Source organism: Saccostrea echinata, unplaced genomic scaffold, assembly GCF_033153115.1.
Source record: "Saccostrea echinata isolate AGI-Se365-2 ecotype Australia unplaced genomic scaffold, CSIRO_AGI_Sech_v1 ptg000025l, whole genome shotgun sequence".
NCBI lineage: Eukaryota > Metazoa > Mollusca > Bivalvia > Ostreida > Ostreidae > Saccostrea > Saccostrea echinata.
This window is the reverse complement of record NW_026889774.1, coordinates 2,075,873-2,103,229: the sequence shown is the minus strand read 5'-3', so window position 1 is coordinate 2,103,229 and position 27,357 is coordinate 2,075,873. Positions and strand designations below refer to the sequence as shown.

At 34.6% G+C, this 27,357-nt stretch overlaps 1 pseudogene; it reads right to left on the bottom strand.

The window, feature by feature from the left end:
* Positions 1-12,780: 12,780 nt before the first annotated feature.
* LOC133192491 (uncharacterized) lies at positions 12,781-14,482 on the bottom strand (annotated as a pseudogene).
* Between the last annotated feature and the right edge of the window lie 12,875 nt (positions 14,483-27,357).

The following is a 27,357-nucleotide window of genomic DNA, read 5'->3' as shown; positions in this document are numbered from 1 at the left end:
GTTATGGCCAAGGTTAAAGTTTTCCAAAAGAAGGTCAAACTCCAAGGTCAAGGTTAAAGGGTCAAGGATGTTGGTATCCAAAGGAAGGCCTTGTCACAAGGATTACTAATGTGAAGTATGAAAGCCTTAGCACCAATGGTTCAATAGTTATGGCCAAGGTTAAAGTTTTTCAAAAGTAGGTCAAACTCCAAGGTCAAGGTCAAAGTTGTTGGTATCAAAAGGAAGGTCTTGCCACAAGGATTACATATGTAAAGTATGAAAGCCCTGGCGCCAACCGTTTAATAGTTATGGCCAAGGTTAAAGTTTTCCAAAAGTAGGTCAATTTCCAAGGTTAAGGTCAAAGTTGTTGGTATGCAAAGGAAGGCCTTGTCACAAGGATTACTAATGTGAAGGATGAAAGCCTTAGCAACAATGGTTCAATAGTTATGGCCAAGGTTAAAGTTTTTCAAAAGTAGGTCAAACTCCAAGGTCAAAGGGTCAAAGTTGTTGGTATCCAAAGGAAGGTCTTTCACAAGGATTATTTATGTGAAGTATGAAAGCCCTGGCACTAACCGTTCAATAGTTATGGCCAAGGTTAAAGTTTTCCAAAAGTAGGTCAAACTCCAAGGTCAAGGTCAAAGATGTTGGTATCCAAAGAAAGGCCTTGTCACAAGGATTACTAATGTGAAGTATGAAAGCCTTAGCACCAATGGTTCAAAAGTTATGGCCAAGGTTAAAGCTGGGTAAAATGTTGCAAAACTGGGTCAAAAGGTCAACTATGGTGGTACCCAAAGAAAGGTCTTGTCACAAGGAATACACTTCTGAAATATGAAAGCCATAGCTCCAACCAATCAAAAGTTATTGGCAATGTTAAACAGACAGACAGACAGACGGACGGACGGACAGACAGGGCAAAAACTATATACCCCCGAATCTTCGATACGGGGGCATAACAACATTTGCTACTTTAACCAACTTTTAAATTTATACCATTGTAATTATTATACGGAAATAATAACGATTTGTATTCATATCCAACACACTTCCATGTTGGGGAATATTTACTGCAAATGCTCTCTACATAATCCTAATTTAATCATTACCTGATAAGATGTAAAAATTTTAATTGAAACATAATAATAACCATTAAGACTTAGTTTAAAGCAAGGTTTTGAAATATTTAACTCATAATTTTTATGCATGTTCATATTAACAAATTTTAAATAACTTCTCATTTCCCATGTGCACTTTATAACACAACCACGAATAGATTGGCTGCTTCTGCGGCCGATTAAAACACAGTTTTGGAGTTCATGCTTCTCTTTTATTAACGACCTGACTAATTTAAGGTTTAACTTTGTGCATCCATGTTTTATCACCCATTTAAATAAGTTTAACATACTTATTTTTTGTCGAAGTGTTGAAAATTCATTGGCAATTTTAAATCGTTTTCTTTGGGCATCTGTAAGCAGCTAAGTGACAACAATCTAGCAGCAATTTTCTTCAGATTCATTTCCTTTGCCGGGATTTATGAACTGTTTTGGGTGAAAAGTTTAGTGTCTTAGCAATTCATTTCACTGTAAGTTTGGCATATGTTGATACGTTTCTCACAATATCGAGCTCTTCTTGTGTCGCTGAACATTTCAATCGACTAAGTCGAATGTCATATTTAACCTCTCCTTTTCAATTTGGAATTTTTTTATCCTTTCCTATGCTTTACTATATGATAGAGTAACCTTTTATATATCAAAACCATACCTTCATATGTGTCCGTTGGCTATTTTTGTAATGTAGCACAGTTTTTCACAAACAGCTAATGTTTAATTGCTGTCTGCTTCAGAGACATTTTTTTGTTTATTTTTCAACTCAGTGTACTGATCCCAACTTTTTAAAAAAGTAAATGTCTTACATTTATAGGACACAATAAGATAATCATGCTTTTTTCCAGTGATTTAGACTTCTTAATAGAAGTATTAGACTTCGAAAAAATAAAATCTATATTTAGTATGGTATAATCGTATGTTTAATCATATATTGAACGTCCTTCGTATAACAGACCTTTTGACATTGAAATACATGTAAGCACAACGGCTTCTTATGGATTTAAGGGGAAGAAGGACCTTGAGCTGAAAAAATACTTGTCATTCAATTTTTTTCATATTTTGTATATTTCCTATCTAGTATGTCCCACATATCTTAAAGCAGTCATAACATTAGGTTTCTTGCCTTATTTTAGAGATATTGATTAACAAATACTACGCCCTACAGTGTCTGAGTGGAGTTTTGATTCTCCATATTTGCGGGCTAATTACTCTGTCCATATTTGGATTTTTTATGCATAAATAAAAAATATCTCAGTGGACATGTATCTTTTAAAATATTTCAGAGTATGAATAGGGTTTAAAATTCGAAAACGCAAGTTTCTTCTATTACACTGCATCTGGGTAGGGAAAATTACGTACTTTTTAGGACAACTTAAACAACAAAAAAATTAATTAGCAAAAAATTCTATCATTTAATTTTTGAAAATTTACGTTGAAATGCAAGTCCTTCATTTTATTGTTTAACTGTAAAAACATCGAATGGTGAAGCTGACCTTAATACTTCTCAGGACATCGTTAAACAAGACATAAGCATGACAAAAACGAACATGTTTACATTTCTCGAGTACGGGAAAAACCAACTATGACGTCACACGTAAGTTAAATAAACGAAATAAGATAGACCTACATAAGATTTCCGTCATCAGCCATACAAAAATAATTTTTATGTTCCCCGTTTCTCAAAATATCTCATAATATATTGATTATGACCTGTTTTACACAATAATACTGCCAGTGTATTTACCGAGTATGTTCTTGCTGTACTAACAGATCGTGTATGACGTCACCGACTTGTTGGACACGCAGTGTAGGGAATCAGAGGAGTGGAACAACATATTCCGTAATTTGTTAATGTTTACAAGAATGTTAAATTTTTGTATTATTTTCATATTAGATAGCAATTAAAGTAAAATAAATTGTCAAAAATCTGTACAAGAACCGATGGTTCACACGTTTTGCACTATATATAAATGGAAACTATGACGTAGATAAACAGTCATGTGACCATGTGTCCTTCGTCCCCTTAATCGACTAATTCATAAGTTTCATGACTATGACTCATGATTACTTTCTTTGATTGTTATTACAGGAATTAACGGAATCAGATGTTACAGAAAAAATACATAGCCCAGTTATAAGAATCTGGCTTTCAGCATGCTCTGCTCATTTAAACCAAACATTCATTTTTACTTGTTTTATATATATATATATATATATATATATATATATATATATATATATATATATATATATATATATATATATATATATATATAAAACATTCTTTCTTGTATTCTCATTCTGCAATTAAATTATATACAAGGATTTCTCGATTAATACAATTTGCCAAAGGGGAGTAACTCATCTGCTTCACTTACTAAAATTTTGAACTCTGTTTGCCTCCTAGATACCCAGAAGCAAGGACAGGCACATATATTTGTATTTATACATTTACATTTATATTATTGCATTTAGTTGCTTAATACTCAGGGGTAGAGGAAAAGATTTTAAAAGTAAGTGCATTTTTTCTTATATAATCAACAGAGACCCACCCAAAACACCAGAACCCCTGACCCAGGACCCATGAAATTTACAATTTTGGAAGAGACACCCTTGCTTAATGATATAAAGGAGCAGAGGAGAAGATTTTCAAAGAATTAATGCATTTTCACCATATAATCACAAGAGCCTACCCCCTTGGAACCCCTGACACTGAGGCCACATCTTTCACAATTTTGAAAAGGGCACCCTTCCTTGTTATAAATATGAACTTAATATTTCACTGGCTTCATACCCAGGAGCAGAGGAGAAGATTTTCAAAGAATTAATACATTTCACTACATAATCAATACAGCCCCACCCTAACACCAGAACCCTGGCCCAGGGGCCATAAAATTCACAATCTTCAGTTGGAAGAGCTACCTTTGCTCATCATAATTATGTACCTATTTAGTTTATTTAATACTCAGGAGCAGAGAAGAAGACTTTCAAAGAATTAATGCATTTTCACCATATATCCAATAGAGCCCCACCCTAACACCGGAACCCCTGAACCAGGGGTAATAAAATTCATTTTTAGAAGAGGCACTTTTTTCATCATAACTATGTACTTAGTTATTTTGTTTAATACCCAGGAGCAGAGGAGAAGGTTTTCAAAGAATTAATGCATTTTCACTATATAATCAATAGGACCCCACCCTAACACCAGAAACCTTGACCCAAAGGCCATGAAAATCAAAATTTTGGAAGAAGTATCATTGTTCATCATAACTAAGATGCATTTAGTTTTTTTGCTTAATACCCTGGAACAGAGGAGACGACTTTTAAATAAATAATGCCCTTTCACTATATATTCAACAGAGTCCCGCCCTAGCACCAGATCTTCTGATTTTAGGGCCACGAATTTCACAATTTTGGTAGAGGGCTCAATGCTTATTACAATCATGCCAATAGTATAACTTCTTGATGTTCATTTGTAGTACATACATGTAGCTAAATGTCTTACAGATATCCATGAATATAGACATTCAGAAATGCATTTAAGTGCATGCTTAATATAATAATTTTACAGTATGTTAGAAGTCTCATTACAGGATTTGCAAAAATCAATATGCTAGACTATGACTATGTACATCATTCTACATCCTAAAATGTTGCATGAACAATATTGAAGTTGAATCAAAATGATTAATACGTTATAAATATACAGTGCACTATGAAATTTCTTTCAAAAGAGGAGCTTGCACAATTGACCAATGCAGAACAAAGTTGAAATATCTTTGTCGATAATGGCCTGTTGGTTGCTGGTATGTGGCGAATTATTTCAAAGTTTTTTATTCTCTCAATAGTTCTCTCCACGTGAATTCTTGCTCTGGCTATTTTATAACACAGTTCTGCTTCCTTCTTCGTAAACTGCCCTCTTGAAGATAAAAATGCTGGAATGTTTAAGCACACACCTTGTGGTAGTTGATCATGGATTGTAAACCCCTTGTCAGCTAAAATCAGGTCTCCAGGCTTAAATTTCTCAAGAATTTTGTTGTGACGCACAATTGCAACATCAGATGTTGATCCTGGATATAAAGGAGAATAGTAAGTGAGTGCACCAAGTCTCACTGCTTTGACAGTGTGACGGCTCTCATATGAATTGTGCCATAGCCTGTGTATCAAGGTGTCCAGGAATATCTCGAGTTTTTTTCAATGACATCCATAGAAGTCAATTTCATGCAATAATATACAGCTCAACTGACTACTATCATTCTCTTCATTTAAGTGGAGTTGTTTTAGCCTAGAATATAGCAATATTCTTTTATTATATTGTAATATATTGCAATATATCTTTTTATTTTATACGTAATATTGTGCAGTCGTCCAGTTCTCATACTTGTTAAATCTATGTTCATCATGTACCTGCAAGAAAAGTTGTTCGTTTACGATTTAATTGAAAATAATATGCCAGCTTATCTTGATACGATTCTAGTAATAGCTATTATCATCATATTTTACCTGTTGTTGCTTCATTTAAAGTCGTAAGATTTATAATATCAGGGATAAGAGGGTGAATTTTACATTTCATGTTTTGGAAGCCATCATACTTTACTCGGATCGTCACTTCCGGTTTAGTGACATATTTACTATAGTAATCTATGATTCAAGTTATGAATATTGGATCAGATTCTACATTTTAATTTGAGTTCTTGTGCATTTTGAGGCTATAAGTACCGGTAGTTCTTTATTGTCAGCATTAACTTTACGAGGAGTCAGCTTAATCGGGACTACATTTGTTTACGCTATCGTTGGTAGTTACTGTATTCATACGCTACATTGTTCAGTACCTATTGTACAGCCTAGGGATGTTTTATAAACATTAAAGGTATTAATTTATTCGTCTAGTCAAGTTAATTTTATGTATTCTATTTCTAGTTGTTACTTTTATATTGTTATATTTGTTACGATATTGTACGGCAGCTTGTGTGGCAAAAGTAGTTCTATGTGGGAACTTGTGTGGGAACTCAGCTTCCCGTACAAGCTGTTGATTGGTTGATAGTTCGTACGGCATATTTTCATTGGATAATATGTGTCATGTGACAGGGGATAGTAGGTTATATAAGCAAGCGCGTACTACGTTACGAAAGATTTCAGCTAGTTGTACGGCGGCAACATTTAAAAAGATAAAGAAGAAAACAAAGACGGTGAGATACTTATAATGTAAATTACACGTAATTAGCCTAGTCAGAAATCTCCTACCACACTGGAGGACCTAGACTTGTGTTTCTGAAGAATCAGCTATGTTTTTTTTATGTTGTTATCTGTGTACTGCCTATATTGTTAGGCTAATGAGATGCTTTACGTACAATAAATGATAAGTATGACTGATCATTCATCTGAAGTATTATTCCACCAAGTACATGTATCTACAAAGAGAGGAGCCTGGTCTATTTTACATGAGAGCAAATTAATTGGTGCATCCTGGTAAATAGATGATTTATTTAGATGATGAAGCAATTACCTGTATACATGCTGAGGATTCAGAAATACTAGCCACCCCTTGGGTAGCATACAATATTTAAGTTACAGCAGTATGCTCAATTCATTGAATATTATTCTCTTTATAAAATAAAGTTTGCACAAGTAAATTGAGTTAGAGAATAGGGGAGAGATAAATTGAGTATAGTATATACATCAAGCATTTGCATACTATAACTCAACATATAAACCTTTACATTTTAGTTGATTTGGAAAATATGTGTCAACAAATGTGACGGTACATATTGTCGTTTTGTACATATTGTCGTCGGCGACAATATGTACCTACCCTAACTGCACATATTGTCGTCCATCAGTACATATTGTCGCCTTCAGAAAAGTAACACATGTACATATTGTCGCTGGCGACATTATGTGCCTCACCCTCACTGTACATACTGTCGCCCCACAGATATTGTTCCTTAAAGATTTCTTTTGTAGTTTTTTGATTGTTTTGTGAATGTAATTGGGGTATGAATCAAACTGACGTATCTGGTATGCTATTCAATGTAGCGTAATTGTGACGGTACATTTTGTCGTTCTGTTCATTTTGTCGCCGGCGACAATGTGTACCTACCCTCACTGTGCATATTGTCGTTCATCAGAACATGTCGCATGGCGCTGCACGGCAATGTTCCATATTAATAGCCATTCTCTGTAAGCATTTAAACTCATATATAGGGAGTGTGGCACGCTAAATCTTAGATTTTTATGAAACTTGGCACACATTCCTATATTGATGTATGAAACTAAAATTCACAATAAATGGTTGCTATGGTCAATGGTTACCATGGCAACCAACATACATTTTTCATGGCCTTAAAATGCTAAATTTTGATGAAAATGACCCTTTTTTGACTAATTAAAAGTCTTTAATACAACAAGATATTTACATGACATCCTTTTTGCCAAAAAACATCATTTTTATAGTTCTTTAGATAATTTCTAGTATTTGAGTAACTTTACCTAATAGAAAAAATATTGCCCGTTTTTAGGTAGGATTTTTCTGGGGGAAAATTGTAGATTTTAGGTTCTTTTGAAAAGCCTGGTATAAAATTTTGCGGACATTTGGGAAAAAAAAAATACATTGGTTTGAAAGTCCATACATAGTTCTAATATAAACTGCAAAGAAACACTTGGTTTTCATATTTTGTTTTCATGTTACCATGGTTACAAACTTATGCTTTTTTTAAAAAATTCCAGACAAGGGCAATAGGTATCTACAATCAGTTTCCATATAAAACTTTTGTTTTAAACAGTATGAATAAACAAAATTACAGTTCTGGTGGACAATAACTACATGTAGCATCACATGAATTGGTAAATACAGACAGAAGGTCAAAGTTCAAGGTCACAATGGTATATAAAATTTGCCTCTTTGTCCCCCGCTTTCACTGAAAGTGGTGGATATTGATTTGTGTCTGTCTGACCGTCCATCCGTCCGTCAGTCTGTCTTTCTGTAACACTTTCGTTTCGGCCTGATGTCTCAAGAAGCCTTGGGCCTTTGCAATGAAATTTTGCATAAAAAATCCCTGTGGCCTAGGAAAGACTCCCATTGATTTTAAAATCAAAGGTCACGAATTCATAAATTCTGTCTGTATAAACACTATTTCTAAGCGATATCTCGAGAAGCCTTCGAGCTTTTGCATTGAAGTTTTAAACTACAACTACCTATGAACTGAAGAAGGTCCCTATTGATTTTGAGGTCAAAAAGTCAAAGGTCAATGTCAAAAATTTATACATTCTGTTTGTGTGTAAAACTTTCATTTCCGAGCGATATCTCAAGAAGATTTTAAGCTTTTGAAGTATAATTTTGACTGATCGACAGGAATCAAACAAAACATTTTTATTATTGGCCTTAACAATTTTTTTAATTCTTTTTTAATTGGGTAAAGACCTTTCCCTTAAAGAAAATTCCTGCTTCAGCAACATGATCAATTTCTTTGTAAATGTTTTCAAAATCATTGAATAAAAAATCAAAATCTGAAATATACACACATAATTTTTCTCTCTTTTTTGTGATACAGATAAAGGTAGACAGTAGGAGGAATCAAAAAGATTTGAGTTTTCTGTTACATTCCTCACTAAAAATTGGTTTTTACATAATGTAGGTGTGGATTCTTTTTCTACATGTAGCCTATCAATAGAGATAAAATATACTTTTTCGTTCTTTAATTTTAGGATGGGGGTGTAAAGAGTGTTTTTTTCCTAGTCAGATTATTTATTTTCGTGGTAGTGAAGGACTGATTATTTATTTCCAAGATGATCCAGGAGAGATTATTTATTTTCTGTTTCACCTTTAAAAAAAGTCTGAAGAGCCAAAAAGAAAAGGAATACGCCCAAACTTTATTTCGTGGGAAGGAGAGGGGGGGGGAGGGGCAGGCACTTGATTTGGTAATAATTTTTTTACCCATAGTATAATAATAATACTTATTATACTATGGGTTACTATGGGTTAAAAAATTATTACTGAAACAAGTGCCTGTGGGTGGGGGTGGGGGTTGTACATATAGCACTTATCAAGGATAGATTATTTATTTTCCTGTCAGTCGAGGACAGATTATTTATTTTCAACATTTTCAAGAACAGATTATTAGTTTCTAAAATCTGTCACCCCCCCCCCCAAAAAAAAATCAAATGGTCCTCCCTTTGATGAGAGGCATCAACTTAATATATCATATCATTCAATATAAACTTGATACACCTGTACTTTGTTGTTGTTGCCGAGCCTATTCTTTATCCAACTTTCAACTTCCAATTTTGAAGGATCATGTAGCTTGACTTTAATTATTTAAGTAAAATCAAAAGCCTACTTCTCTCACATTAAAATTCAGTTTATTTTATTCGTTTTTAAATATTGTAATATATCACTTTGACTGAGAAACTGTACTTCTTCCTATAACCTATTCAATATAGTTCTGATATCTTAAGTTTATCTTTTTATCCCCATTTTGAAACTCCTAAGATCTTGAGGCATAGGCTTCAATATCATGAATGTTAACAGAGCTAATTTCTTGTACCATGTGGTCTTGCACATTAAACTATATTTTGCCATTGTTCACACATCAAAATTACTCTTTTGCATCCAGGAAATAAACAAACAGGTTAAAATTTGTATGCACAATAAACAAACAGAAAAAAACACTTGATTTTACTTGAAATCCAGGATATATGCTGACAATGTAAACAACTTCCATTCAGTTTTGTCCAATGATTTTTTTTATCTCTCACACTAAAGAGTTCACAATTATCAAAGGGAGATAATTCAATTTTTAAGTGAATGTCTGCTATTTTGATAATAGATTTCTCATATTTATAGACTGAATACCAACAATATTTTTAAATGCCTTTTAAAATCAGATGTCATACTTTTTATTTCTGTGAGTAACATGAGTTGAGGTAGCCTCATTTCATTGAATAACATTCCCAAAAATTGCATTTTTTCAGGAAAAATCAACTTTAGACACCGTTTCCATGGTAACTACTTAACATTCATATGATCTAATAATATTTTTTGGAGTAGTTTATGAGGTGGTAAATTCTAGCCAAATTTGAATAAAAGCTGTGACTATGCGTGCCACAAAAGTTTAAGTGGTTACAGAGAATGGCTATTAATATGGCCAGAGAAAGCACAAACTTTAAAAATGGTCTTATACACTTAAATTGATCTCCGAAATATGGCTAAAATATTGCCGACTCGGCGTTAAACAATAATAATCAATCAATCCATATATATATATATATATATATATATATATATATATATATATATATATATATATATATATATATATATATATATATATATGACTAATCATCGCTTTGCTGTTTTTGAAAAGATAATTTTTAAAGAATTTTCCTATATATTCCTCTGTGAAACTTTGATCGCCCATTGTGGCCCCACCCAAGGACCGGTTTGATTTGAAGGAATCTGCACTACCTGATGATGCTTCCATATAAACAACATTAATCACGGGCCTACTGCTGTTCTCAATGGTGCATCCAGAAATTTCAGAACGGGGAGAGGGGGGGGGGGGGGCTGTTCAGAATTTTTTTTTTCAAGCAAAAAAAAAATTTAAAAAGTGTATTAATGTATATGTATATCTTAAGTAAATTATTTCATTATGGAATTTTACATCTTGACTTAATTGAGAATAATATATACAAATTAAAACTATAGAATTTACCAAAGCAGAAAAAAACAAACCACGGGGGGGGGGGGGGGGGGGGAGGCGGGAAGGGTGCGCCGGTGCTACATCTGTTTGTTTTTTAAGAAGATTTTTAAAGCTTTTCTCTATATATTCCTATATAAAACTTTGATCACCCATTGTTGCCCTACCCTTTTGAATTTTTCATTTGCATTAACATGCCGGTGGAGAGATGCAAATCTAAACCTATACTTGGCACTCAGGGTCATTGAGCAGTGATGGATCTTTTTCCCGCCAGCACCTCAAAATTGAACTTACGCTATGTAAAGAAGCTTTCACAAAAGTATCATCTCTTCTGACTCAGTACTTCTTGAAAAGAAAGAAAAATTTTTTTTTTCTAAATATTCTATGAAAAACTTTAATCACCTATTGTAGCCACACCCTTCCCCCGAGGGACATGATCTGAATAAAACTGGATCTACACTTTATAAAGAAGCATTCACATAAGTTTCAACTTTTCTGACACAGTGGTTCTTGAGAAGATTTTTTTTATTTCCCTTGAAAGAAGGCATGGCCTTTCATTGGAACAAACTGGAATCCCCTTTATCCATCGATGCTTTGTGGCAAGTTTGCTTGAAATTGACCGAGTAGTTCTTGAGAAGCTGAAATTGTGAGTTTACAGACAGAGGGACGGCCAGACAAAATGTGATCAGAAAAGCTCACTTGAACTTCCAGTTCAGGTGATCTAAAATGTCAACCCCAACACCAATTATACGGGAATTGATTGTATAAGAATAGTGCAAAAATATATTTTCAAAATAATCATTACTACTGAACAAAAAAACTAATACATGTATTCAATCTCCAAGTACATGTATATATCACAAGAAAAAAGAAGAGGCTGATTTATCAGATATCTCAAGAATTTTGGTATCTTGACATATCATAGTGATGTACATCAATCCTGGACACAATTTTCTGACCAACAAAGTTTTCTCCCTATGGTATTGCGAAGAACACTGTCCGTCCCCCTCTGTGCGTGTGTGTGTTTGTCTATCTCTCTTTCTTTCTCAAGTAAATATTCATCAAAACAATATATTGACGACAATATATGCCGGCCTTGACTGTACATATTGTCGCCGACAACAATATATACTGGTGCTTGACTGCACATTTTGTCGTCCGTTATGCAGGAGAAAAATAAGGCTCGTCTCGGTACATATTGTCGCCGGCGACAACATGTACCGATGGACGACAATATGTGCAGTGAGGGTAGGTACATATTGTCGCCGACGACAATATGTACAAAACGACAATATGTACCGTCACAAACCCCCTTGTACAATATTTCATGGAGGGCATGATCTAGTGAGTGGAAAATGTTGGAAATTGTTGGTCTGCTTACACAAAACCGGTTCATTGATGCAAATCAAAATGTATCATGTTATCAAAATATGTGTCCTACTTTAAAAAATCTATATAAACCAGAAGTCTCTGATGAGACTGTAGCTATACTGGTCTGTAATATAAAAGTAGCACTTGGATTTGAAACTTTGCAATATGTAGAAATAGACAGAATTATGTATCTTAGTGTAGTCTACTTGTGCGCCAAGTTATATTGAATTCAGACCAAAACGTAGGAGGAGTAGCGTTTAAAAGGAATTTCACAGATATTTCTATTTTTAGTAACCATGGCAACACCGTTCATCGAAATCAAAAACCAATGCACTAAATTATGTATCTTAGTGTAGTCTACGTATGTGCCAAGTTATATTGAAATCAGACCAAAACTGTAGGAGGAATAGCGTTTTGAAAAATTGTTTACAGACAGACGGACAGACAGACAACTAGACAGACGGACGGACGGACGACGGACACCTTACTATCGCATGAGCTCTTCTGGTCTCTGACCAGTAGAGCTAAAAAAACTAAAACAACTACTGAATGTCATTAATCGCATGATCAGAAAACTATTTATTTCATTTATTCAGAGTAAAGAGTAACTACCAGTATATACATGTACCTGTGAGCCAAATCAGTGTCTCAAAGGTTTAGCTTTAGCTTCATGAAAACAATCAGAAGTTGATGTTCAAGTTTAAGGGATGGTGTCTAACAAAGGAAGTAATTTAATTTGAAGCGACCAAGCAGTTGCACAAGCACTTCAAAGACATAATATTGTATTGAAGTATAAAGCAGCATCTGTAAAAAAAAAAAAAAAAAAGAATTGTCATTGATAAATTTCACATATAAAGGTCCCTACAAAATAATTTTTTATAGTTTGAAAATTTCATCTTACCTCATCAACAATGTTACCTTTTCTTCACTGTCCTTAATTTCTGCTACACTCATGGGCTTTCTTTTATCACTGTTGACCTTCATAGCATGTAACACTTCTTCCTCTGATGAGAGTCGTTGCATTTCTTTGGAACAGTTTCGAGATCAAGACACTGTATAACTGTGTTCTACTTCAACCTTAAAATATATACATGTGTACACATTTATAATCTCATTTCTTTACAAGTATTTTAATTATGTATTTATGTTTTTAAAATCAATCAATCCCAAAAAATTATTAATAGAATTACATGTTCTACGTCATCACAATCAACATCATCTTGTGTCTGCTCTCTTTCACAGGATAGGGGGTGACTTATTTTATCGACTTCACAGGATGGAGACCAACATGTTTTTCTCCTTTTCCTGTAAATAAAAAATATCATAAATGCATTATATTTATCATGTTTTTTGCCCAAAATGTTTATGTTGTAATTTAAACTACATGTAAAACAATATTTATAATGAGTTAATATTTACATACAATTCTCTTTCACTTCTCTAACTTTTCAGGGTCCGGATAGTCCATGTACTTTTTATCATTCCCAGGAAAGTAGACAGGGTCTCCTTCCTTTCTTCCCTCCTTGAAATGGCAAGAACATATTCTGTCGTTTTGATTCTCTGGCTGTCGATCAGCTCTTCTAAATAAAAATAAAGGATTGTTTGTATAATTTTAAAGTAGCAACATTTATATTGTCAGTGCTGATTGACATCATTTACATGTACACATCAGTATCATCATGATGTGCTTCTATAGTTTGACAACTGTTGATATTAATCGTGATCTTGGTAATGGCAAACAGGTACTTGCCCTGTATAGTTTACAACACATATATTTTTTATATTGACACTGCTCAACATAACACTGAAGCAGTATTACACAGTTCCAATTAACCATTTTCAATTTCTTATATAATTTTATGATGCATGTAAACGGGATATGTATATTCATGCTGGTATGTACAGCTTATAGTTCTTTGATATACAGATATATGTAGATCAATACAGATATAGGGCTATACTTTAATATGAAAGGATTAAAAATCATTAACTTATCATTAAGTTCCACTAATCAACTCTAGGAATCGTCTCATTTTTTATTGAGCTCGGTAACAGTGGCGCGTACACGCATGCAATGTGTTGATCTCTTGTAACTCATGCTGTATATCAGACCGATATTTCATTTAATACATGCTTATTATATTTAAAAAATGCATTAAACTGACCTGCACAATCTTCCCCTTTATGTCCTTTTCTTTGCGTCCGTGGGAAAACAATAGAAACTACAAGTATTTACACCACTTCGGTGCACGTGACTGTAACCGAAGGCAAAGCATATCACCATGTTGTTTGTCACCGGAAGTATTCAAATCTCGCGCCATCTCGCTTGCGTGCTTATAGCTGCAATAATGTAGCCCTCTCCGATTTTTTTAATCTGATATTTTCAGGAGAGGGCTACAATTCCACTGCATCTCCGTAATGGTGCAAATATATTTTTTAGATACGGGCGACTGCAGGCAAAATAAATTGTTTTTGCATTCAACTTACTTCCAAGAAGACGGAATTTTTATTCACTATCAACATCATAGCCCATTATACGCGAAAACCAAGTAAAATAAATATGCGTGTTTTCCAGTCGTTCACCTCAGCAGCCATGACAGTTCTCGCGTGATGTACCGAGACTTGCGCTTGAAATTTAGAATCACTTGATAATGTAAATGTCGGTGTTGATAAATGTTTGTGTTGTATGATATAACTAAACATCGATAAATAAAAGCATTCCATGTGATATTTTTATCATAAACAGTGATATATATGCTTATAATAAGGGAAATCCATACAGATCCGCTCCCCTAGATCCCAAATTCTCATTGGTTGTCCCAAAATAAAATCGATCAAGGTCAGTAAACATGGCGGATAAATTCAAGTTGTGATGTTGACATACACGAAAAATAACCGATATACGGATTGTTCTGTATATTTTTGGATCAGTTCATGTCTTGCATAACTACATTTTATGAGTTCAGGTAAGATATGTTAATAAAATACCCACTTTCTGATAATTTGAGCCGAAATCTGTGCGGTAGTGAATCACTCCCGCACTTGCACCATTACGGAGATCCTAAGGAGTTGTAGCCCTCTCCAAAAAAAAAAAAAAAAAAAAAAAAAAAATCGGGAGAGGGCTACATTATTGCAGCTAGCGTGCTTACAGCCCCTCTCAAAACTGACATCACTGACCCCAACTCCCTCTCTTTCATAATTTTAAACTACACGATACTTCCAACCGTTCTGCACTTTAGTCATAAAAAAACTTGATACAAGAAAGTATTTTATTGCCTTTTCAGATTTTAAATACCTCAAACATGATACTTCTTAGTGCAAAATGGTCATACAGTAATTTTTGCGCACTGATTTGCATGATTCTTTTAATAATAAATGTTATTCTAACTATTTTACATAAAATAAGATCATGTTTATTGCCATAATTACATCTGGAAAAATTTGACAAAGGTTACAGTAATTAACTTGAGTGTTACAATTTAAGAGCAAACAAGCAATGTCAAAATATTGTGGTCCCCCACTTTCGGTGTCTTAGTGGATGAGATGTCATTATTTCTGGCATATTGTAACTGTCTTGTTTGTGTGTCCTGTCTTGTCTGTGCGTCATGCAAAAATGACATAAATTATTGAACTTATAACAATTATGGCAAAGTTTATAGCTTCTCAAAACTATATCAAACTTCAAGATCAAGATCATAAGGTCAATGAGGTCAAATATCATATTAGATCCCAAAGGTCTTGACACAGGTAATGCACATGTGAAAAAAAAATTTCAAAATCCAGAGTATACAATCAAAAAGGTCTTAAAACAGGTAATGCACATGTCAAACCTAAATTCCATATCTTCTCTCAATCAAGTTACATGTATCAGCAATGTTAAAATTTTGAAAATTAGGTCAAAGTTCAAGGTCAGGTCATGGGGTTTAAATTCATAGTACATGTACATTTGGAAATGCTTGTCACAGGTGATGCACGTGTCATATATGAATGCCCTATCTTCGCTCCTTCAAAAGTTACCAGCACTGATAAAATGTTTGAAAATTAGGTCAAACTTGAAGGTCAAGGTCACGGGGTCAAATATCATAGCGCATTTGGAAACATTTTGACACAGGTAATGCATTTGTTAAATATTAACGCCCTGTCACATGTCTTTCAAAAGCAATCACAAAAGTTAAAAGTTTTGAAAATTAGGTCAAACATGAAGGTCAAGGTAAAGGGATAAAAATTATAGCATGCTCGAAAACATCTTGTCACAGATAATGCACATGTCAAATAAGAAAGCCCTATCTTCTTCCATCAAAAGTTATAAGCAAAGATAACGTTTTTGAGAAGTAGGTCAAACTTCAAGGTCAATGTCACGAGGGTAAAAAACCCATAGTATATTTGGAATTTCTTGTCACAGATAAGGTACATAATTATACAATATGAAAGCCCTATCTTTTCTCATTCATATTTTATGAAAAATTTAAAGTTATGTTGTAATTTCTGAAAAGTAGGTCAAACATCAAGGTCACGGGGCCAAAAACCATAGTTTATTTGGAAAGGGGTTGTCACTGGTAATGTACATGTGAAATATGAAAGCCCTTCCTCTTCTCATTCAAACGTTATGACCAGGGTTAAAGTTTTTGAAACAGACAGACGGACAGACAGCTAGACAGACAAATGAGATTTAATGTCCCTCCGCTTTCGCGAAAGCGGGGGACAAAAAGTCAAGTTAATTGTACTTTTATTCAATAAGATGCACACTGACCCCCCAGTTTTCTTTGCGGTTTTGAGTCAGACTTAATGAGTAGTTAAATATAACATATACTTTTCAAAAAAAAAAAAAACGAAAACAACCTGACATAACTTAGTTGATGTAAATATGTTATTTAATAATATGAGAGAGGTCATGAACTTGGAATTAAAAAAAAAAATATTTGCATGTCTGTATTAATTCGTTTTGGAAAAAAATTATATTGGAAGTTCATTCGTGCAGGACTGTCACCAGGTTTCTAAAATGGGGGTGCTAGGAGGGTCTGTGAGGGGTATCTCTTTCTGAGAGCAAGATTTTTTTTTTTTTGGGGGGGGGGGGGGTATTTTTACAAGACCACCAAGCTTCAAGATTTTTTGTAAAATCCCATGAGTAAATTAAGGTAATGCAAAAATAAGAGAATTTAAATAAAACGTGACATAAAACATCTTGCAATTGTTAGGAGGTCAGTTCAAAGGTCTCACGCACTTATCTAAATAAATGCTAAACAATTTATAATCGAAAATTCAGTTCAAATATGAAAGCGCTAAAACATCATACATGTATTTTTGAGGAACTACGAAAAGGAGGAATAACTGAAATAAAGTGTCTTCTCAATTTAAAGAAAAGAAAATTTACAGTTTTTGTTTTAGTCAATAAGGGCTCGAAATCCCGGTGTAAAGATGAATAATGACTCCCATAGAATAATGACCGGGGTCATTTTTCAACGACAAAAAATGACTCCAAGCAGTGGAAAAAATTAACTTTTTGTAGAAAATGAACCATATTGGAATTTTTTTTATATGTGCGACCTAAATGCGACCTATAAGAAATTGACCCCCCCCCCCTTGAAAAATGACCCCTTTTCCAATGTACAGATTGATACAATATTTATAACAGGTGATTGATGCCAAGATTTGAACGTTACCTCAATGTTTAATTCTTTTAAAGTTATGACCTTTTTGATCAACACTGGACGAACACGCAATTAAAATGCAATAAAACAACATTACATTTACATGCATATTTCTATCTAAACATGTCTCTTAAAGTATTTAGCATGCTTTGAGTACGATAAACTTTTTTAAAAAAAATTAAGTAAAGGAAAAAATGAATGAGATAAGTTTTTGAAATAAATACGGAAAGTTATGCAATGTAATATTTATTTTTGAAATTATATTTATTGAATGACATAAAAAGTCATGCAAATGAGGTAGAATGTATCGCAAATGACATTATATCTCGTGCGAACAACATACTGTAGATATATTTCCTAATGAAAAAAGGTAAAGATAACAAACAGTGATGATTTTAAAATATCCACAAACAATACAATTCTGTTAACAGGGCATAAAAAAGGACCCCCGAAAATTGCAGAGGTGGGATCAGGTGCCTAGAAAGAGTAAGCATCCCCTGTTGGTCCGTCACACCCGCCGTGAGCCCTATGAATAAATCAGGTAAACGGGAGATTCCGTTGTCGAATTTAGTATAAAAACAAAGGCTAAACAATTGACCCAATTATAGGTTATGTCTTTTGACAGGGTCATTGATACGACCATTGAATTTACGAAATGCTGACTTTAAACGAGGTTGTTGAAACCCCTGTAACATCAACTTACATGTATCTGTCGGTAGCCTGCCTCGATTTAAAAATTAATCGTGTTTTGGGGTATCGAATAAGTTGGTAGACGTAAACAACCTGTTTTTCAGAAAATTTTGTTGTTAGTTGGTCTTCATCGTCTACAGTTAGACGTGGCAAACATAAGAAGGACATAAAATTTCTGCATGTTTGAAATATATACAATCGTATAATGTGCATTCAATTCTATTCATAAACAGTGGTCTATGGGAATTTCTTTTCAAATATATAGAGGTAATAAAGAAGAATCCCAGCATAATGTACATCCAAGTCTGTTAACATGGTCGTCTAAGTCGTGATCAAAAAGTTCGCGAACTAATTGAATTACTACCATAAAAGAAATGAAATTAGGTTTTAGTGTTCATTATTTTTTAACGTAGTCCTCTCCAATTTAAATGCACATTTGCCACCGTTCTGCGCATGCGCGAATGGCGTGATATAGGCGGTCACGTGACATGCTCCGTAGCGTTCTGTTTACAGAAGCTTAAAGATTTTTCCGAGTCTTATATTTCTTACCATGCAAGTTATATTTTATAACAAGAACTGTGCATTTGTCAGAAATGGCCAAATCTCGGCAATAGGATGGGTGGATAAGGATAATATCCTTTCCCAGAATGAGCATGACGACCATCACAACCCGAGTCTTCTGTCTCGGAAGCGTCGTTTATCCATTGTGGATAAAGTGTGGGCGCCTTCTTTTTATCATATCTGATATGTTGAAAGTCTAAAGTAAATGATATTTCAGGGATTTAATAATTATATTATTGTTAAGATATTCAACTATTTTTCTAACTGTAACTTGGCATTCTTTTATAACAATTTGCTCAGCTAAGGACACATCTCTTCCCCAGCTTGCTTTCATTGGGCAACAGAACAAACATCATTTTTAACGGCTATCTTCATTAAAACAATCAATCCAATTAATGATTAAATTTCTTGCAAGTCTTTTGTCTTCATAAACCTTGTACAAGTTATTATATGCTACTGCAAAGGAATTTCCAAGATACACGTTAAACTTTACAGCAACTTCGTTGCTCGAGTACTACTGAGTCAATCATTTTTTGTAACAAGTCACCTACATATTGACGTCATTTTCACATTGTGACGTCACAAACATGGAGCAAAACATTACATAACATCTGCTATTCATAGAACATGTGTATGACTACATCTGGGCCAAATTTCATTTTGATCTGAATTGTGGTTTTGTAAATATAGATATAGTTCGCGAACTTTTTGATCACCCCTCGTATATTGAAATAGATTAATGTTTTCAATTTATCATTAAAGACAAACCATTTTATTGACCTTCCGGGTGAACATAAGGATTTATTTTTCTTACGTTGAACTGAAAATAGATTGAAAACAAATCTGAAAAGTTATTTAATTCACCTGCATCCGAATTCCACTCGTGAACATAATATTCAGGCATAAAGAATCGGAGAAGGGGGGGGGGTCCCACTTTTTCTGAATGTAAATTTTAGAAATTTCTAGTTTGAAAATGTTCATTGAAAGTCTTGTAACCACCCCCTCTTTTTAATACAGTATAGTTTCCTTCTTGAGTGGACAAGGTGAACATAGCATTCAGAATCAGGGTTGGGGTGGGGTAGAACACCCAATTTTCATGAACTAAATTTTCTATTTTTTCGCTTGAAAATGTTCATTGCAAGTCTGGTTTCCTACGCCAACTTTTTGATACAGTAGCTTAAAAGAAAATCCCCCTTACATCAATAAACTTTTTGAGGGATTCATCAAAGATATTTCTAAGGTATCTTGTCATTTTTGCTTCTTGTAATGCCCTATTTCCCTTTCGATGCTATGCCTTACATTTATTTTTTCTACATTGCACGAAAAATAGATTTCAAATGCAAATTAATACAAGTTATGCTTATGTTAACCCCGATTCTCTCACTGTGTTTGGCTAGGACTTGAGCAAATGTAAACAAGAAACTTGACATGTCTGCTTAATCATGATCAGTTTGTATCAATTTAATTCCTGAATCATATAATAAAACAGTTATTGTTGTTTTTTCTGTCAGTAGAATGATTTTCCACCATTACGAAACAATGTTCACCTCGCCCTTTGCGCTCGATAAATCTTTTTACTTTTCTAGATTCCGAATTATCGCATTGACCTTAAACACAGCAATAATTGTATAATGTAATGAGATCAACATATCATCGATTTACCTGGTATTCCCAATTTAGCTCAGGTGACCATTTTGGCCAACAAGTCTCTTGATTGATTTTTTTTTTGGCTCCCTAAAATCCACAAGGGGTCATCATTCTACGGGGGTCATTTTTCTTCACGTAGGGCATGCAGATTTTTAGGGTGATGAAACTTTTTCTACGTGCAAAAGGGTCATTTTTCGACGTCGAATAATATGACCGGGGCTCATTATTCGACGGCGAAAATTGACCCCCGGTCATTATTTTATTGGGGTCATTATTCGTCTTATTTTACCATGTTTACACTGGCATCACTCTTCTAAGATATTTGAGTATTAACTGCATTTATTACAAAATCCTAGTCTTTTCTTCTTGTTGTCGTTATATATTCAACCCATATATCATTCAACCCAACAAAGATGCTTATTTAAACCTAATTTTATACATTTGTTACGAATTATGAAGTATTTCTGTGGATACTTTAATATATACGTTTCAAGTCATCCAGGTGGACATTTGCGTCATGAAGAAAAAACGTCGCAAACAGGCACGCAAATCATAAAAAAAATTACACCTGTAGTACATGGTATATGTTAAATACAATTTAATGTATCATTTAATACTCACCATTCATTTTGTCTTTAACTAACCTTCTTCGTTGATTAACAAATACATTATGACCTATATGAAAACACCAAAAAGGCACTCTCTATAGATAACCTTAAGATAACCTTGAGATAAGATTCGAAAATTATGGAAATATGGAGGTGCCTGATTGCCACTTCTTCCTGCTTTATTTGCGCTGATGTTCAGTATTTTTTTTAACATTGATATTCATACAGCAAAGTTTTTTTTTTACAGATACATTGTATATCATGTTTTCGTTTTCTCACATCAGGACCATAACCAGTTATTCTACGATAAAAGGACCAATTCAGGGTATAAAACACGAAAAAATAATTGTTTCAAATAGCAAAACGAACATCATAATTCTTAGAGGAAATATCAAAAAACTGGTATAGTTATATATCTTTTTACAACAATTTCAATATACTATATACATGTATCATTGATTTTAAGGTAATGTTACGGAGGTAAATGCTTTATCAAGATTTATTATTTTTTAAATCAAGCGAAATTTGACCAATTTTTTGTTTCTAATGTTCAGTATAGAACGCTAAATTGTGATTCATGAAGTCTCGCATGAATCCGATATTAAGTTAAAATGGGAAAAATACCGCTTCGGAAGTTAATCGTTACGGAAGTTAATTTCCAGCAATAAAAGTTAAAATTCTCAGCAGTAGATGAAATTAATGTTTGTTTTAAGATGTGAAACAAAAGTATGAAGCATTTCGCACCCAAACAAATAACTTTTTTTTATACCTTTCATGCAAAATATTTCCTGAATTACCGTTACGAAGTTAAATTTTTAAGAAAGACAACTGTTTTATCTAATTCATTTTGTTATGTCGAAAATGTAATTGTCTAAAATAGCTGACTTTCAACTACAATCGATGATATTAGGTTCCGTGGTCAATTTCAGATAAGTTTCGGTTCTGTTTGAAATCTACAATCTGTGCGTGACAGGCCCGTAGCAACGGCTTCAAAAGTGTGTGGGGGGGGGGGGACTCCCTAAAAAATCTGAGAAAAAAAAACCTAAACTGACAAAAAATGCGGGGGGGGGGGGGAGCAACTTCCAAATATTATCTCACAAGCAAAAATAAATATAATTTACTGTCCAAATACTGCAATTTGACAGTGCTCGACCTTACAACAGCAAAAAGTGAAGGGGGGAGCAGCATCTAAACGAAAATTTACTATAGCAAAACAAAATACTCAAAAAAGTGCCTCTAGATTCCGAATTATCGCATTGAGGAGTAAAAGTATTTTTGTAGAATGGCTGTACAAATTTGATATGTTGCTTACCCTTCGACTATTTATCCAGAGGTGAAAATTAAGAACTTCTGACCCGAATACTTAAATAAGCCTCCCATTCATCCATTGTCGGTTAGTATATTGACTACACATTTGGAGATTCCAAATTACTTTGCATTTAATGACTTTTTAAGAGAATGCTACAAAATTGTCAAAATTTATTTTTAAAAAACATTAACTGGCGAATTTTATTCATTTTCATCCGATCCGTTACAGGCAAAATATTTGATATATGTAGATTAGAATTTTATTTTTCTATCTAAAGTTATTAAATGAATGATAATGTAAATGACCATTTGATTTTTGAAAAGAGGACGATCAATCCGATTTCCGTAAATTGTCTTCATATTTCAGCATACAATAAAAATATGTCACAGTGGCTTCTACTTAAAACCGTTATCTTAATCTTTCTTTATCATCCGTTTCATATTTGGCATTTTACTGATTACAGACGGTTATGACCCACTAACACATTTACTCTAATGAGAGGACTTTCGAATCGACTTTTCAGTCGCCAACTTAATTCTTACATGTATTTATGTAGTAATGTTCCACTATCGCCTGCATATGGTGTTTAAGTCTCCCAAATTATTCGGTATGCTACAGCATGCTCTGAGTACAATCAACTACTAAACAGAGACAAGATACTAACAAATAAGATACAATGTAGTGTTTTAGTACTTTCACTCAGTCTCAGTCAAAGTCAGCATTTCGAAAATTCCCGGATCATTTTAGCAACCTTGTATGCAAATACATTTATTTTTCCTTTTTCCTTTTTTTTTTTTTTTTTTTTTTTTACATTTTGTAATTCTATCATGTTAACAAATGTTATGATTTTAATTTTCGGGGTTCTTGTCAAAAAAGACCATGTTTTTATAAGCATCTATGCATGCGTTGTTCACTGAACCACCCGTCCATTAAATGTTCATTAAATTTGCCTGCAAATCGTTTCAGCTTTAAGCCCAGTGTTCAACAGTCAGCCGGACGGGCCTAGTCGGCAACAGCCACAAACAATGCAAAACCAGTGCAGCCATTTAGACATTAGTAACAGAGCTACTACCCCTATTCAGATTTCACAATTAGGCAACTATTTAAGATTTTATCCATACCAACACACGGCAGCAGAATTATTACAAGGGTTTTCACAAGGTTTTAAACTCTGTTACCAAGGTCCGAGACATGCAACAGATTGTCGCAACCTGAAATCATTAGAGGGCCTAGAGCATGAAGCAATTCAACTAATTGATAAAGAAATTTGTTTAGGTAGAGTGGCGGGGCCATTTCCTTTTACGCCTTTAGCTAATCTTAGGCTATCATCAGTGGGTCTAGTGCCCAAGAAAGACGGATCCTTTAAACTTATTCATCATTTGTCATATCCAGCAGGGTCTAGCGTTATAAATTACACATTCTTTGATGTTGCCCTTGATATGCTAGCTAAGTTGGGGAGGGGGGCCTTGATTGCAAATTTGGACATTGAAAGTGCATTTAGACTCTTACCCATTCATCCTGATAAATTCGAATTGTTAGGTTTTAAAGTCCAAGGCAAAGTTTACATAGATATGTGTTTACCTTTTGGTTGTCAATAAGCTGCGCAAAGTTTGAAAAATTAACAACATTTCTAGAGAGGGCCCTAAGGGAAAAGGCAGGAAGTAGCAACATTGTACACTACTTGGACGATTTTTTGTTAGCAGGGCGAGCAGGCACTCAGGACTGTGCAAATCTTATGTCGTGTATTAGTTCAATTTGCACAGACCTTGGTATTCCACTGGCTCAGGAAAAAACAATAGGTCCTACTCCAGTTTTGATTTTTCTTGGATTAAAAATTGATACTATTAACATGACAATCAAAATCCCACATGAAAAATTGTGTCAACCTAAGACTGAATTGAAGGCTATGTTGGCTAAAAAGAAGGCTACCCTCATGGAATTGCAAAGGCTAACAGGGTTGTTAAATTTTTGTGTTAGGTCTATACCATCAGGCAGGGCATTTGTTCGTAGACTGTACGATGCTACTCGTGGCTTGACGAGGCCTTATCACCGACGTAGGGTTTCAGCCGACATGAAACAAGACATCCACACTTGGTTGTTATTTCTAAATTTATTTAACGGGGTGACTTCTTATCAGACAGTCGACTGGACTACAGACTTTGACCACCAGTTGTTCACAGACGGTGCTGGTCATGCAGACTTGGGGTGTGGGGCCATCTTTGAGTTCCAAGACATCAAAATCGAAGCAAATCATGCAATGACTTAGACCCTAAGTCTTGCAAAGATTATTACATAACATTTTATTTAGGGGGGAACACATAGATGGTGTAAAAAATGTTAAAGCGGACTCTCTTTCCCGACAGCAATGGTCAAGGTTCAAAGAGTCATTTTCGGATGCAGACAAGCAGCAAACGGAGGTACCCCTCGCATTTCAGCAGCAGATCTACAGCATAAATCTCAAGTCCTGTTAAACCAGTCTTTAGCTGATAATACGAAAAAAATTGTACAGCTCGGGCATACACATGTTTAATGCATTTAGAACGACTTACAACCATCAGATATCCTGGCCCCCGACCACACAATAACTCTCACAATTTATTGCATTTTTGTCACTTCGCCAATATAGCTCTAGCACAGTTAGATCGTATTTAGCAGCAATTTCCTATTACTGTAAAATATCAGGCATACCTGATACCAGTAGTGCAGAAAACACTGTCAGGCCTTTGCCGCTCTAAGAAACAGTCGGACAATCGCAAGCCCATCACTAAGGATATACTTCACAAAATGCTTGACAGGCTTCCGGTAGTTTGTCCTTTACAATATGAGGCTACTCTTTTCTCTGCTATCCTCATCACTGCTTTTTTGGGTACTTTAGAATGGGGGAGCTTGTCCAAAACAGCTGTAGGGAAGTAGGACATGCTATTCAAATTCAGGATGTTAAGTATTCAAAATCTAGCAATAGCATTCAAATTTATCTTAGCCATTCAAAGACTGACCAAGAAGGCAAGGGTGCAATCATAAATTTAATACCAATATCTAAGATCATATGTCCAGTGCAGTCATTAAAAGCGTTTATGAGAGTTAGACCACAGCAACTTGGCCCTTTCTTTTGCCATGCCGATGGGACCCGGTTACAAGATATCAGGTCATGGCAGTATTCTCTATGCTTAATGCCAATTTAGGGTTAGATACCCAAGCATACAAGACACATTCCTTTCGTATAGGGGCAGCTACAGAAGCTTGGGTTCAAGGCAAAGGGGAGGATCAAATTGCAAAGGGGGGCAGGTGGAAATCTAAATGTCTGTATAAATATATAAGGTGTTAATTAGGGTAGCCTGTTTTGTTGGGGTGTTAGTATTTATAACAGGGCACACTTACATGTAATCATTTTCTAGTCTTTAATAACAAATCATGCATGTCATTGTAGATCACGAGAGAATTTGGATTTTAGGATCCTCACTTATTAAGCATGCGTTTTTGCATGCCCGTTCTTCCTCATTTAAGGCAAATCTCCAGTTAATTAGACACAATGCTTCAGTATTTTAGCAAGGGAATGGGGGTATGAAATGGAACCAAGTCTACACCAAAGTACAGACCTTATTGAAAATTGAAGACCCACCCCACTATCTCGTAATACTGTAAACCAACTATTATTCGCGTCAACTTTAATTCGTGATTCGTCAGTTTGAAATCAATCCGCGACGATTAATTTTCGCGACTGAGGAAACATTCTCTACAAATACAAAGCAAAATTAATGGTTCGCGGCGATTAATATTCGCGAGTTCAAGTAGGTCGCGAAACTCGCGAATATTTCTCGCACGCGAATAAAAGTTGGTTTACAGTACACTGTGGGGGGAATGACATTGGGCAAGACGGTAAGTGCGTAATGCTTCGCAATGGTATTAAAAGAGGTCTAATAAAAATACAGAAGCTGTTACCCGAAACTACATTAGTCTGGTCACAAGTTCTACCCAGGCTACATTGGCGCGGGGAGGTGGACCATTTAGCATTAGAGAGAGCTAGAGTACGTCGAAATAGCTTTGTAGCAACCAACATCCTTAAACTTGGGGGAAAGTATATTAGATATCCAGAGCTCAGAGATGCAAATCCTAATCTTTTCAAAGACCAAGTTCACCTAAACTTCTTGGCCAATAGCTTGTTTCTTCATAGAATACAGCAATCGTTGCAATATTTCTTAACGAATCATGAAATATCAGTAACCCCAAAGGTCGGCGATCATGGACCATGGCTGCATTATTCTTGAAGTCCAAGTGTTTATGACTTATATGTTAGGGTATTGGTTAATATCACAATTTGAAATAGGAAGTATTGACAGTTACGCTTTACTATATTGTTGATTATGCTTATGTTTTAATTTCTAGCTCAGTCGGGGCATGGTTTTGGTAACCATCTTTCTTAGTTGGCTTAGGATATTATTGTTGCTAATGTATGCTGCATTTCCCCCTTTTTTTGCATTGCCTTGTATCAATGTATGTTATCAATTTTTGCTGGGGTGCTTTAATATTAGAAAGTTGATGCTGGCTCCCAGTTTCTGTTGAAAAGTATTCATCGATTTACGATTTGTTCAATGAATTGTGTGGGAGTCCACACAAAGTAAAATTGTTGCTGGCATCCAGTTGAATTTGTGGCTTGGTATTGTTGATGATGTCACACTGTCTGTGTGGGATGCCCATATGAAGTAAAAATTGTTGTGGGTTCCCACTTGCATGTTGTGTTGTTTTGGT